Source organism: Stegostoma tigrinum, chromosome 28 (genome assembly GCF_030684315.1).
Source record: "Stegostoma tigrinum isolate sSteTig4 chromosome 28, sSteTig4.hap1, whole genome shotgun sequence".
Classification (NCBI taxonomy): domain Eukaryota; kingdom Metazoa; phylum Chordata; class Chondrichthyes; order Orectolobiformes; family Stegostomatidae; genus Stegostoma; species Stegostoma tigrinum.
In genome coordinates, this window is record NC_081381.1 from 14,148,780 (window position 1) to 14,163,734 (window position 14,955).

At 45.1% G+C, this 14,955-nt stretch overlaps 1 protein-coding gene across 1 annotated transcript in view; it reads right to left on the reverse strand.

Moving 5' to 3' along the window:
- nmnat1 (nicotinamide nucleotide adenylyltransferase 1) overlaps positions 1–1,564 on the reverse strand; it is a 48,372-nt gene extending 46,808 nt beyond the window's left edge. The window contains exon 1 of the mRNA XM_059655593.1: positions 1,454–1,564. The gene's annotated coding sequence lies outside the window, so the exon portion shown is untranslated. The remainder of the gene's footprint in view (positions 1–1,453) is intronic.
- Between the last annotated feature and the right edge of the window lie 13,391 nt (positions 1,565–14,955).

Below are 14,955 nucleotides of genomic sequence, written 5' to 3' on the forward strand. Positions count from 1 at the left end.
AGACCTTTAAAACCACAGTCACATGTTATGTTACACACATGAATATGTCTCTTAAAACATACACTGACAATAAAGGCAATCCTATGGTCATCACAACAAAACAGGCCACATCTATCGCAGATTGAACTGATCAAGCTTCTAATTTAACACGCTGCTATATTGACTGGTTGTGAATCTACCCCAAAGAAATATACCATCAGACACAACTGCAAATATCCACTGAAACTTTGCTTCATTTAAAATACTTTGAGTTTGTTCTCATGTTCTGTTATGATTCCCACTAATATTAATACCATCAAATCAGATCCCAGACAGGAACCTACCCTGATAGATCATAGTTTGTTTTTAATGAAGTGGTTCCTTGCTGAAGCATGAACATGCAATACTGCAGATTTTGCTTAAACAATAAAATGTAAATTTATCCCAAAGATATTAATATAAAATTATTTATAGTAAAAATTCACAGATTTTAAATCACACTGTACAAGTATAATTAATTCCAAAATACACTTTACAAATGGAAAAGAAACAAAATGGCTTTTGCATAGCACCCAAAACACACCCTGATACAATTCCTAAAATACCACTTTATAACACCTGCACCAGGAACCTGAATCTAACTCCTCGGGATATTTAAGTCACTTGTGACTTCAACTTTTAAAATCGAACTGCAAGGTAGAGTTTTGTTTTCCTGGATCTGTCAAATACCTGTTTAAATATACACAGCTATCATACACCTGCATATCACGTATCAAATCGTATAGTAATTGTATCATATACCTGCTAAAATAATACAGCTTCAAGTAACCTCTTTGGGTTTTATCACAACACTTCTGCTCTGGAACAAGCACTAATTTGTTAGTCTCAGGTAGTCTGTACATCATTCACTTTGCTTTCTGATAAGGGTCCACTGATGATTAGAATTTAATTTCACAAGTCTCCCAGAGTTGAAGTGGGCTCTCCAGGCACAGTGGTACAGTCCTAATCTCTGGGCCAGGGGCCTTGGTTCAATTCCCAAATTATCCAGAGGTATTTCATTAGAGGTCGATTAGAAAATACTGCCTAGACTAGTTTACTTTGGAATTATGTTTGGCATGGAGCCGAAGGGTCTCTTTCAGTGCTGTACGATTCTATGAATGACCCACTACAACAGGTGCCCATTCTGCCCATCCAGCCTCTGCAAGCTCTCTTCTAGAGCGGTCCAAATTTCCTCTGTTATTCCCCACCTCTACCCGCTAAACTGTCATTTCTAAACCATTCTTAGGGCTGCTTTATCTCGTTGTGAAAGACCACATCTCGCGTGTTTCTCTTGTACTCGCTTCGGTTTTTGGAAGTGACCCGGCATTCACACGCAGACAGCAGCAAGAACCCTGGGGATGTCTGTAACAGAGGCTCCAGCAGAGAATGCTAGAGGTTTTATTTTCAAACACAGGAGTCTGCATTTCAACCTTACCTGCATCAAACCGGCGAGCTTAGGCGGGCCGCTTGCAGATCCCCAATCTCTTTCAGTTTTGGTTCACTTCCTGCCGCTGCATTTCCTGGTCATTTCACCAGTGGCAAGATTTCAAAGAGGGATTTCCGAGAACCAAAAGGCGGCGCAGTGTGGACGAACGAGAGAAATTACCACCTCCCCTAGAACAGTTTGCAAAACGTAATCATCATGCACCCTTTGAGAATCTTCACTGTTCGTTTCCAAAGTCACACGAACCAACAGTCAGCAATATGTAACGAACTGCAACAATAACCGAAGCTCATGTCTTGTGTTCAGGGGTAAATAATTGACACTGACTTAAATCAGGATTATTTCTCCCCTGAATGTACATTTGTAAAAAAGGTACATTACAAAACATTTCAATTTGAAAATCACAGTAAAATTCAATGTGTCTCCATACATTATGAACCACCCTATTACCATTGTATTGCTCTTATGTTTCAACTTGTCTTTGCCAACCAGATATCCTAAATTACTCTCATCCCATTCGCCCCCGTTATCTCTCTAAATCTTTTCTATTTACATACCTATCCTGATGCTTTTAAAATGGTTGTTAATGTATCAGCTTCCACCACTCCACGGTGCTTCTCTCCCACTAAAGCGAGATGATAGGTGCTGGTTTGGTTTTGGGGAAGGGCTGAATGGCCTGCCCCCACACATTAGGAATTCTATGATTCTAATTTATTAAAATAGGCCAAATAAATTTACACACAGGCATTGATTACAGTCACCTTATTTGTCACATTTTACCTATTTCATGCATTGATGATTGCCTAAGGGCTGGTCATCTACTTATCTCTTCATTTTTCACATTTCTTTTGCCTTTGTTATTATTTTTATTTATTCAGGATAAGGGCATCGCTGGCTAGGCCAGCATTTATTGTCCATCCCTAACTGCCCAAAGGGCAGTTAAATGACAACCACATTGCTGTGGGTCTGGAATCATGTGTAGGCCAGAATGAGTAAGGATGTTAGTTTCCTTCCCTAAAAGACTTTGTGAACCAGATGGGAGTTTCCTGACAATCAACAATTGTTTCATAATCATCATTAGATTCATAATTCCTGATTTTTGTTGCATTTGCCATGATGGGATTTGAACCCAGGTCCCCAGAACATTCCCAGGGACTCTGCATTAATAGGTCTAATAATAACAGCATTAGGCCATTGCCTCCAACTGGGGGGGGGGGGGGGGGGGGGATGTTTCGGAAGGAGCCTTCCAGTTTCAACTTGAATGAGTAATATGACAAGGGAAGGGATCACATGACGTGGTTTCTCATTTGCACTGAAAGAAAACACAATTCCACTTCCTAAAAGATTCTCTGCCTGGATGCAGTTACTGTCCCTCAAGGTCCAAACTCTTCTGGCATCACTGAAAAATTCAATGTTTGTGCCATTATTCATGGCTCCAGGCCGGAGTATGGGAGTTTCATCTAGTCTTTGGGAAACTTGTCAAAGGGCAGTGACAACCATCCCCTGAAGTTTCAAATGATCCCGTTACATATACTAATAGTTGATAACAATCACATTAATGCACTTAAGCATGTAATAATATCAAGTTATAACCAGCAATTGAGAATGATATCGGGCTTCATTTCTGCTAAGAAAGGGAAAGTATATTTTCCTCAGTTAACCAATGTCACATTTTATTGGTTCCCTTTTATTTGATTTGTTACTATTACAGCTACCAAGATACAGTGAAAAGTACTGTTTTGCATCCAGACAAATCGTACCCTAAGTAAGTACATCAGGCTAATAGAGCAGAATGCCGAATATGAGATAATAAAAACTGCTGATGGTGGAGTCAGAGATAGCACAGTGCAGAGCTGCAGGAACGCAGCAGGCCAGGCAGCATCAGAGGAGCAGGAAAGTTTATATTTCAGGTCGGGAGCCTTCATCCCGAAACGTCAACTTTCCTGCTCCTCTGATGCTGCCTGGCCTGCTGTATTCTTGCAGCTCTGCACTTTGTTATCTTAGAATTCAGAACATGGTGTTACAGCTACAAAGAAGGTGCAGGGAAAGATCAACACTAATATGAGAGGTCCATTCATAAGTCTGATAATAGACAGGAAGAAGCTGTTCTTGAATCTGTTGGAACGTGTTTTCAAATGTTTGTACCTTCTGTCCCCTGGAATAGGGTGGGAGGAGTCTTTGGTTCTGTTGGCTGCTTTCCAAAGGCAGTGGGAAGTAAAAACAGAGTCAACGGGAGGGAGAGATAACAAAGTGTAGAGCTGGACGACCATAGCAGGCCAAGCAGCATCAGAAACAAGTTGTAGAGCTGGATGAAGGCTGGTTTTTGGGATGGACTGGGCTGCATTCACAGATTTCTGTAATTTCTTGTGGTCTTGGGCACAGTAATTGCCATTCCAAGCTGTGATGCATCTGGATAGGATGCTTTCTGTGGTGCATCTATAAAAATTGGCAAGTGTCACAGCAGACATGCCAAACTTTCTTAGCTTTCTGAGGAAGTAGAGGCAATGGTGTGCCTTCTTGACCATAGTCGACATGGATGGACCAGGACAGATCATTGGTGATATTTACTCATCGGAACTTGAAACTCTTTGCTCCAACACATTCCCCAAGGATAGCAATACCATAGCTTGTTCTGGATCTTATAAACTAATGACAGGAACATACTTCATTGCAATACTCTCACATAATGTCAATGAGTAACACTAACAAAAGACACATTTTAACATAGAACATAGAACAGTACAGCACAGAACAGGCCCTTCAGCCCACAATGTTGTGCCGACCATTGATCCTCATGTATGCACCCTCAAATTTCTGTGACCATATACATGTCCAGCAGTCTCTTAAATGGCCCCAATGACCTTGCTTCCACAACTGCTGCTGGCAACGCATTCCATGCTCTCACAACTCTCTGCGTAAAGAACCTGCCTCTGACATCCCCTCTATACTTTCCACCAACCAGCTTAAAACTATGACCCCTCGTGCTAGCCATTTCTGCCCTGGGAAATAGTCTCTGGCTAGCAACTCTATCTATGCCTCTCATTATCTTGTATACCTCAATTAGGTCCCCTCTCCTCCTCCTTTTCTCCAATGAAAAGAGACCGAGCTCAGTCAACCTCTCTTCATAAGATAAGCCCTCCAGTCCAGGCAGCATCCTGGTAAACCTCCTCTGAACCCTCTCCAAAGCATCCACATCTTTCCTATAATAGGGCGACCAGAACTGGGCGCAGTATTCCAAGTGCGGTCTAACCAAAGTTTTATAGAGCTGCAACAAGATCTCACGACTCTTAAACTCAATCCCCCTGTTAATGAAAGCCAAAACACCATATGCTTTCTTAACAACCCTGTCCACTTGGGTGGCCATTTTAAGGGATCTATGTATCTGCACACCAAGATCCCTCTGTTCCTCCACGCTGACAAGAATCCTATCCTTAATCCTGTACTCAGCTTTCAAATTCGACCTTCCAAAATGCATCACCTCGCATTTATCCAGGTTGAACTCCATCTGCCACCTCTCAGCCCATCTCTGCATCCTGTCAATGTCCCGCTGCAGCCTACAACAGCCCTCTACACTGTCAACGACACCTCCGACCTTTGTGTCGTCTGCAAACTTGCTGACCCATCCTTCAATCCCCTCATCCAAGTCATTAATAAAAATTACAAACAGTAGAGGCCCAAGGACAGAGCCCTGTGGAACCCCACTCACCACTGACTTCCAGGCAGAATATTTTCCTTCTACTACCACTCGCTGTCTTCTGTTGGCCAGCCAATTCTGTATCCAAGCAGCTAAGTTCCCCTGTATCCCATTCCTCCTGACCTTCTGAATGAGCCTACCATGGGGAACCTTATCAAATGCCTTACTGAAGTCCATATACACCACATCCACAGCTCGACCCTCATCAACTTTTCTAGTCACATCCTCAAAAAACTCGATAAGGTTTGTAAGGCATGACCTACCCCTCACAAAGCCGTGTTGACTGTATTTGATCAAGCCATGCTCTTCCAGATGGTCATAAATCTTATCCCTCAGAATCCTTTCTAAATTTTGTCAAAGGCTTTCACTTTGCAGTCATCAGGTCAGTTATGAGTGCTGTTTTTTCCCTAGAACATAGAACAATGCAGCACAGGAACAGGCCCTTCAGTCCACAGTATTGTGCCAAACATGCCACCAAATTAAATTAATGCCTTCTGTTTGCCTTTGGTCCATATCCCTCCATTCCTCGCATATTCATGTGTTCATCTAAAAGCCTCTTAAATGCCCCTATTGTATCTGTCTCCACCACCCACCGTGTCAGCATACTCCTGATTTCTACCACTCTGTGTATAGAAACAAACTTGCCCCTCACCTTAAATGCACGTCCCTAGTATAGGACATTTCAACTCTGGGGAAAAATTCTGACTGCCTACCTTATCTATGCATCAAACTATCTAACATTCCTGCTATTCTTGTGAATCGTGCCAACGAAAAGCTTTTGACAAAATATTTGCTTTCAGCAATTCTGAAGTTCGATGCTACCAAAGATATAAAATAGGACACAGAGACCATTCGGCCCCTCAAACCTGCTCTAACATTTAACTGGCTAATCTGTTTATGTTTTGAATTCCACATACCCAGCTATCCTTGACAACCCAGCCAAACACAAATCTCTCCACCTCTCTTAAAAATATTCAATGATTCTACCTCTACCTCCTTCTGAGACAGTGAGTTCCAAAGTTGCAGAAAAAAATTCTTCTGGAGAGGGATTTAAAATCCTCTTCATCTCTATGCTGAAAGGGCGATCCCTAATTTTAAAACAGTGTTCCCAACGCAACCCCCAGTTATGGAATGACTCACAACAGGCAACGTGCTTTCCGTTTTCCATGTACGCTTCAATGAAATCTATAATATAAATAACATTTGAAATGTTTTTTATTTATCTAAACGAGTACAGACTATGTTAAATGAATAAAAAGAGTTATTTAAACAATGTCAGAGCAATTGCGCTAGCTGTCCTACATTGTTGTTTTCTGCAGTTTGTGTTCATTGGACACATCCTCATTTAAAAATTTCATCCTCTTAGGAATTGCTCCACCTGTTAACAGGAGCAGCTCAAGGTTAACATGTGGAACAGTCTGAGTGGGAAGGAAAGAAAACCTGAACTGGATCATTAGAGCAAAAGGAGTAAAAAGAAGGAAATGGAGAAAGACACATCTATAAGGAATCTGAAAAAAGAGGGGTTTGAAAGAGAGAGCCTGGTTGATGGTCAGTGATTTTAGGTTAGGGACCTGTTCTTCCTCTCACCTATCCCCTCCTCCCACCTCAAGCCGCACCTCTGTTTCCCACCTACCAACCTCATCCCGCCTCCTTCACCTGTCCGTCCTCCCTGGACTGACCTATCCCCTCCCCACCCATACTCTCCTCTCCACCTATCTCCTCCTCTATCCATCTTCGGTCTGCCTCCCCCTCTCTCCCTATTTATTTCAGAACCCTCTCCCCATCCCCGTCTCTGATGAAGGGTCTAGGCCCAAAACGTCAGCTTTTGTGCTCCTGAGATGCTGCTTGGCCTGCTGTGTTCATCCAGCTTCACGCTTTGTTATCTCGGATTCTCCAGCATCTGCAGTTCCCATTATCTCTGGTCACATGTGGAAAAACTGTTTTGTACCCTATTCCCAGCCCTCTCCCTTAACACATCAGGTGTTGAAACCTTCATCTTTTCACTCAGAGGATGGTGAACTTGTGGAGTTCTTGACCACAGAAGGCTGTGGAGACCAAGTCACTGAATATATTCAAGACAGAAATAAATTTCAATAAGTTAAAGGTGTTTAGGGAGAGAGTGAGAATATAGCATTGAAATGCATCAGCCTTAATCAGGTTGAACAGCAAAGTGGACATGATGGGTTTATTAGCCTAACCTGCCCCTACTTTAACGTATTTGTTGCACTTAGTCTCAACTATTCAATTCTCACATGAGCATCCTTGGACTTTCCACTCTCTGTACAACTCAAGATTTTCCAAAACTCAGTTGCCCACAAACTAACCTGCTCCAAGCTTTATTTTTCCAAGGTCCTTGACCAAATAGGGACACCAGTAGGCCATTCTGTGTATCATTAAGTCAGAATGTGTATCACCAATGCCATTTTCCCACTCCATCTGCATGCTCTTTGATGCTCCCAGTCCAGCAATAGCCTGCCCTTTGAACATCTGTTGGAATTGAAAATTGGAACAAAAATTTAGTTATGGACCTGGGATCTTGGAGAAATTCTTTTCTGACTCAGAATGTTATCTCTGTTTCTCACCCTGCTGCCAGATCAACTGAGTTTCCCCAGCACTTTCCACTTTTATTTCAGATCTCTAGCATCCACAGTATTTTCCTTTCATTTGCATTTATATTGTACTAAATAAAAAACACATTTCAGCCTAAATAAATAAGGCATTACATTCTGGTAAGTAAGATAACGTCTGATATTATTTGTAAAATAAGAATCTAAATGGAGTACGTACAGGAACATAGTCATCGAGAAGTACAAATACACAAATCATTAACAATTGTGACTCACGTCAATAAGGCCATTAGAAAAGGTAAACCGAACCTAAGGAGTTATTCCTGAAAATAACAAGGTGTGGAGCTGGATGAACGCAGCTGGCCAGGCAGCATCAGAGGAGAAGGAAAGCTGATGTTTCAGGTCTGGACCCTTCTTCAGAAAATGAAGTTTGACTAGAAAACCGAGAGGAGATCTGATCAAAGTATTCCAAACCTGAAGGAATCTGCATAGAGTAGATAAGGGGAAACTGCTCCCAGTGACGTAACCCACAAAGAGGCAGGCATAGCTTGGGCCCATGCGGGTACCCATGGCCACCCTCTTTATCTGTAGGAAGTGGGAGGAATTGAAAGAGAAGTTGTTAAGGGTGAGGATGAGTTCAGCTAGGCGGATGAGGGTGTCAGTGGAGGGGGACTGGTTGAGCCTTTGGGACAGGAAGAAGTGGAGGGCCTTTAGGCCATCTGTATGGGGAATGCAGGTGTATAGGGACTGGATGTCCATGGTGAAAATGAGGTGTTGGGGCCCAGGGAATTGGAGGTTCTGGAGGAGGTAGAGGGCATGGGTGGTGTCACAGATGTAGGTAGGGGGTTCCTGGATCAAGGGGGAGAAAATGGAGTTGAGGAGGTTACATGGAACAGTGCCTCTTCCGTAGCTACACTGGCCCTAAACCCCACCTCTTCCTCCGTTACATTCATGACTGTATCGGCACCGCCTTGTGCTCCCACGAGGAGCTCGAACTGTTCATCCACTTCACCAACACCTTTCACCTCAACCTTAAATTCACCTGGACAATGTCTAATACCTCTCTCTCTTCCTGGACCTCTCTGTCTCCATCTCTGGCAACCACCTAGAAACCAATATCCATTTCAAGTGCACCGACTCCCACAGCTACCTAGAATACACCTCCTCCCACCCACTTTCCTGCAAAAATGCCATCCCCTATTCCCTATTCCTTCTCCTCCACTGCATCTGCTCCCAGCATGAGGCATTCCACTCCCATACATCTCAGATATCCTCGTTTTTCAAGGACCGCAACTTCCTTCCCGCAGTGGTCGAGAATACCCTCGACCGTGTCTTCCACATTTCCCACAACTCATCCCTCACACCCCATCCCCGCAATAACAACTAAAACAAACTCCCCCTCATCCTCACATACCACCCCACCAACCTCCAGATACAACACATCATCCTCTGACACTTCCTCCATCTATAATCCGACCCCAATACCAAAGACAATTTTCCCTTCCCACCCTTGTCTGCTTTCTGGAGAGGCCACTTTCTCCAGGACTCCCTTATCCACTCAACACTTCCCTCCAGCCCCAACACACCCGGCACTTTTCCCTGCAACTGCAGGAAGTGCTATGTCTGCCCCTACACCTCCCCCCTCACCCCCATCCCAGGCGCCAAGAAGATGAACCACATCAAGCAGATGTTCACCTGCACATCTGCTAATGTGGTATACTGCATCCGCTGTTCCTGTTGTGGCCTCCTCTACATTGGGGAAACCAAGCGGATGCTTGGGGACTGCTTTGCAGAACACCTACTCTCGGTTCGCAAAAAACAACTGCACCTCCCAGTCGCGAACCATTTTAACTCCCCCTCCCATTCCTCAGACAATGTGTCCATCATGGGCCTCCTGCAGTGCCACAGCGATGCCACCCGAAGATTGCAGGAACAACAACTCATATTCCGCTTGGGAACCCTGCAGCCCAATGGTATCAATATGGATTTCACAAACTTCAAAATCTCCCCCTCCCCCATTGCATCCCAAAAACAGCCCAGCTCGTCCCCGCCTCCCTAACCTGTCCTTCCTCCCACCAATCCCCTCCTCCCACCTCAAGCCCCACCCCCATCTCCTACCTACTAACCTCCCCCCCACCCCCTTGACCTGTCCGTCCTATCTCCTCCCTACCTCCCCACCTACACTCACCTTTACTGGCTCCATCCCCAACTCTTTGACCTGTCTGTGTCCTTTCCACCTATCTTCTCCTCTATCCATCTTCTATCCGCCTCCCCCTCTCTCCCCATTTCTTTCAGAACGCCCTTCCCCTCCCCCATTTCTGAAGAAGGTTCTAGACCCGAAACATCAGCCTTCCTGCTCCTCTGATGCTGCTTGGCCTGCTGTGTTCATCCAGCTCCACACCTTATTATCTCAGATTCTGCAGTTCCTACTATTTCTGATTCCGGGGAATGGCGGGTGAGACGTATGAGGCAAGATTGACTAGGCTGAGATTGTTTTCGCTAGTGTTCAAATAAATGAGGGGTGAGCTCATAGAGACTTATTAAACTCTAACAGGACTGGACAGGGGAGATGCTGGGAAGATGTTCCTGATGGTGGGTGTGTCTAGAACCAGGGGTCACAGTCTAAGGATTCCGGGCAGACAATTTAGAACGGAGATGAGGAGATATTTCTTCACCCAAAGAGTGGTGAACCTGTGGAAATCATTACCACAGGAAATAGTTGATGTCAAAACACTGAATGTATTCAAGAGGTGACTAGATATAACACTTGGGGGCGAATGGGATCAAAGGTTCCGAGGAGAAAGCAGGATTAGGGTATTGAGTTGGATGAGCATGAAGAATGGTGGAGCAGGCTCTAACAGCTTTTCCTGACTTCTCTGCAACTTCTATTTAATTCTTTTTCGCATCTTCATGTAGGAAGAAGGCTAAGGGTACTCCAAAGAGTACAAAAATTAACACAAAAATTATGATTGAAATGTCGTTTAAAGTTACAACAGGGAGATATAAAAGATCCCATGTTACTATTTTGATAAAGGGTGGGGGATATTCGGGTATCCTGGTCACGGCTTATACATGAGTTAACATCAAAAGTCAAAATATTTGATTATTACCACATTGTTGTCTGTAAGATCTTGCTGTGTACAAGTTGGTTTCTCGGTTTCTTACAGTACAACACTGACCACACTTCAAATAAGTTTTTCATTGGCTATGAAGACCAACTTGTAGTCATTCAAGCTGCTATGTAAATGCAAGTCTCTCTGTTCCAGAAATCTTCAGGATCGTGTAGGGAAGAAATGCACAGAGATGTAGGAATGGAATTCTAGGTTCTGCTAAAGAGCAGAAAGAGAATGGGCAGGATGCAGAACACCAGAAGACAATGGAGCTCTCAGGGGGAGGTGTGGGGCTGGAGAAGGAAGAAGAGATAGAGAAGAGGGAGCACATGAAGGAACTCCTCACAGTCATAGAATGGTTATAGCACAGAAGAAGGCCATTCCGCCTGCGGCATCTGTACCAACTCCCTGTCTGAGTAATGCACCTTGCACCCCTCCCTGTCACCCGCTCCTTCTTTCTTTTTAGAAAATAATCCATTTCTATCTTGAAAGCCTCAGCCGAATCCACCTCCACCACACTCAAGGACAATGCATTCCAGCCCAAACCACTTGCTGCGTGAAAACATTGCTCCTTGTGTTGTCGATGCATCTTTTGCCAATAAATCAGTGTCTTTGATCCTCCCACCACATCCCCTCTGCCCCGATCTCCCTTGATGTTGAAGACCCTGATCAAATCCCCTCTCAAACTCTACTTCTTCAGGGAAATCAGGCCCCAGGCTGTCCCAAACTCTGATCTCTCCTTGCTAACCCATAAAACCAAAAGACATAGGAGCAGAAATATGTCATTCAGCCCAATGTGTCTGCTCTGCTATTCAATGAGAACAATAATCCTTAACTCCACTTCCCTGCCTTTTCCCCAGAACCCGCAATTCTTTTACTGATCAAAAATCCATTCCAGCATTGAATATACTTAGCAACCTCACCACTGCTGTAAATAATTCAGATACACTACCCTCTGAAATTAAAATCAGTCCTCACCTCTGTCTTAAATGTGCTATGTGTTCCTCTGAGAATACAAGGGGAAACAACCTCTCCGCATAGAGCGATACAGCACAGAAACAGACCCTTCAGTCCCAATCTGACCTCATCCCATTTGCCAGTGTTTGATCTATATTCCCTCTAAACGTTTCCTATTCAAATAGCTATCCAGATGCATTTAAATACGTAATTTTACTCACCTTCATTACTTCCTCTGATAGAGTTGTCTACCCTCTAAAGTGCTCAAAGAATTTTAATAAAAATCAAAATAATGCTGAAGCTGAAAATCAGAAACAAAAGCAGGAATTGCTGGAAAATCTCAGCAGCATCTGTGGAGAGAAATCAGAGTTGACATTTCGGGTTGAGTGACACTTCCTCAGAACTAATAGAATTGTGTATGTGAGGTACTGGTGTAATGGTATTATCATTCACCAGCCACTAGAAATCCCACTGAGGCAGACGGTTAAGTTTCAATTCAATAACACTTTTAAGAACTGCGGATCCTGTAAATCAGAAACAAAAACAGAAATTGCTGGAAAAGCTCAGCAGGTCTGGCAGCATCTGAGAAGAAAAAAAAATCAGAGTTCTGAGGAACTGTCACTCAACCCGAAGCGTTAACTCTGATTTTTTTCTTTACAGATGCTGCCAGACCTGCTGAGCTTTTCCAGTACTCTCTGTTCTTCTTTTGTTTTTAGAAACCTTATATGTTTCAATAAGGTTGCCTCTCATTCTTGTAAACTCCAACTAGTGGAGTCCCATTCTCCTGAACCTGAGTGTGGTGAATTGGAAGGGCTGGGGGGTGGCGGAAGAGGTCAGTTCCAGGCTCCTACAGGCAGAGAGGGAGGGACAGTGAGAAATGGCTGGGGCAAAGGTCAGTTCAAGGCTCTTACCTGTTGGGGGGGCAGATGTTAGAGAGTGAGGAAGGGCTGGGGCGAAGGTCAGTTCCAGGCCCTTACTGGGGAAGGGGGGAGGGGACGGGGGTGGGGTTAGAGAGTGAGGAAGGGCTGGGGCAAAAGTCAGTTCCAGGCTACTATCTACAGCGAGAGTGTGTGTATGTGTGAAGAAGTTGGGGAGGGGGAACGCCGTTCAGGCTCCTACCTATAGAGAGAGAGAGAGCGAGAGCGAGTTCCAGGCTCTTACCTAGAGAGAGAGGAAGGGCAGGGTTCCAGGCTCCTACCTACGGATAGATAGAAAGAGAGAGTGAGAGGGAGTGAGAGAAAGGCACAGCAGGAGGGGGAGTCAGGAGACAGAGAGAAAGATAGAGGAAAGGAAGGGGTCAGTTCCAGACTCTTCCCGGGGGGGAGCGCGGCGCGGCGCTGGTCAGTTCCATGCTCCTACCTATAGAGAGAGAGAGAGAGAGAGAGAGAAGGCAGGGCAGGGGGAGTCAGTTCCAGGCGGGAGTAACTATGACTCTCTTATGAGATCGCATAGTTGCCCACTATGACGTTTTGACGTATTTTTGGCGCACAGTGTGTGTCATGCCTCCCCGGTGGCCCCGCCGGTAAGCCCAGCAGTCCTGGCTGCTGGGTGACCAAACGACCAGAAAAAGTACGAGACGGCCGTGGTCTACACAGACCAACCCTCAAAAAAACCAGTATGACTCTTCCAGTTTCACTGGAGCAGTCCGGCTGGGGAGCGTCCCTGATAAACAACCCCTCCGCAGCCTCGTCCACAACCGCGAGCTGTGATAAGTCATTAGGTTGTACATGTTTAAAACCCGCAACAAGGTCCATCTCGGTCCAGACCGAGACAGCGACCTTGAGACGTTACCTCCTACCTTACACGGAGCTGAGACCGGTTACCCCTCCCAGGGGGCCGGCTCACCCTGTAACAGATGACATAGATAATGTTGTAGAAGGCACCATAAAGGCAGCCCACCCTACGGTTGAGATAAGCATAACCACCCAAACCTTCTACAGCAAAAGTTATCGAGACACGAAGCAGGGCACAGACAAAAAAACAATAAATGAGACTGGCGATGAAACAGTTGATGCAACTGCCTTCATGGAAAGAGTTGTTATCGAGCCAGTATGTGACAGAATGTCCGTCTCGGAGGTAACCATCCACTATCCCGTCGATGGGCTGTTCTGCAAGGACTGTGACACCCTCTTCCCTACGGTGAGCCTGTTCAAGATCCATATGACTAAAGTGCACGGAATAAAGAACATCCGAACAAAATGTTCACGCCGCAATAAGGCAGGAGAGTACCATTCAATAGCCTGCCATTATCCCAAATGCAAAGGAATGAAACAATCCCCAACTGGGGACTTTGCATGCAGCGCGTGTGATCAATGGTTTTCAACACAATCAGGCCTTGGTCAACACGAGAGGCACAGGCACCCAGTTCTACGAAACGACAAACGCCTCAAACCAGCACTCAAAGTCAAGGGCAAACCTGGGAGAAGCGACCGCGTATGGTCACAGGAAGAGGTGGCACTCCTGAGGGAATCGGAGGTGAGACTTGCAGTATGCAAATTTATAAACAAATCCATCGCAAGCATCCTGAAAACCAAAACACCAAAGCAAATCTCAGACAAGCACAGGCTCCTGGCAAACACCCTGACGGAGGTCCTGACCATCAGCGAGCCAACGATAGACTCGCACGATTCTGAGGCAGAGAGTGTCCAGGAGAATTCCGATGATCAAGCCCAACGCCAAAGGGCCAGCCGAAAAACACCGGCTTCGATCCCTAAACATCAGGACGTAAATGACCAGCTTACACAAGCTGAGGAGCTCTTGAGCGCAAAGAAGGACCCGGACACGCGTGCCCTCAGAATCGGACTAGTGGAAAGTATTACCGACCTACTAATGAATAGTGGGAAAAGACAGGACAAACACAAGAGGCCTCAAAAAGATCGGGCCAAGAAAAACAAAAGGCCCGGTAGCAATACCGGTGCCAAAAAAGGGTGGGGAGCACGTAAAGCGCTGTTTAGAGCAACACAGCAGCTTGACAAAACCAACCGGCATCAACTAGCTCGCGAGATCATGGGGGCACCGACCTCATCCACTTGTCCTCTCTCAAAAGAGGAATTGGAGACATGTTTCCGTGAGAAACTGTCAGCACCAAATAAGAAATCAAACATAAATAAGTATGCCCCATACACAGGCAAAGTCGATGACGGGTCCTTGATGAAACCCATAGAG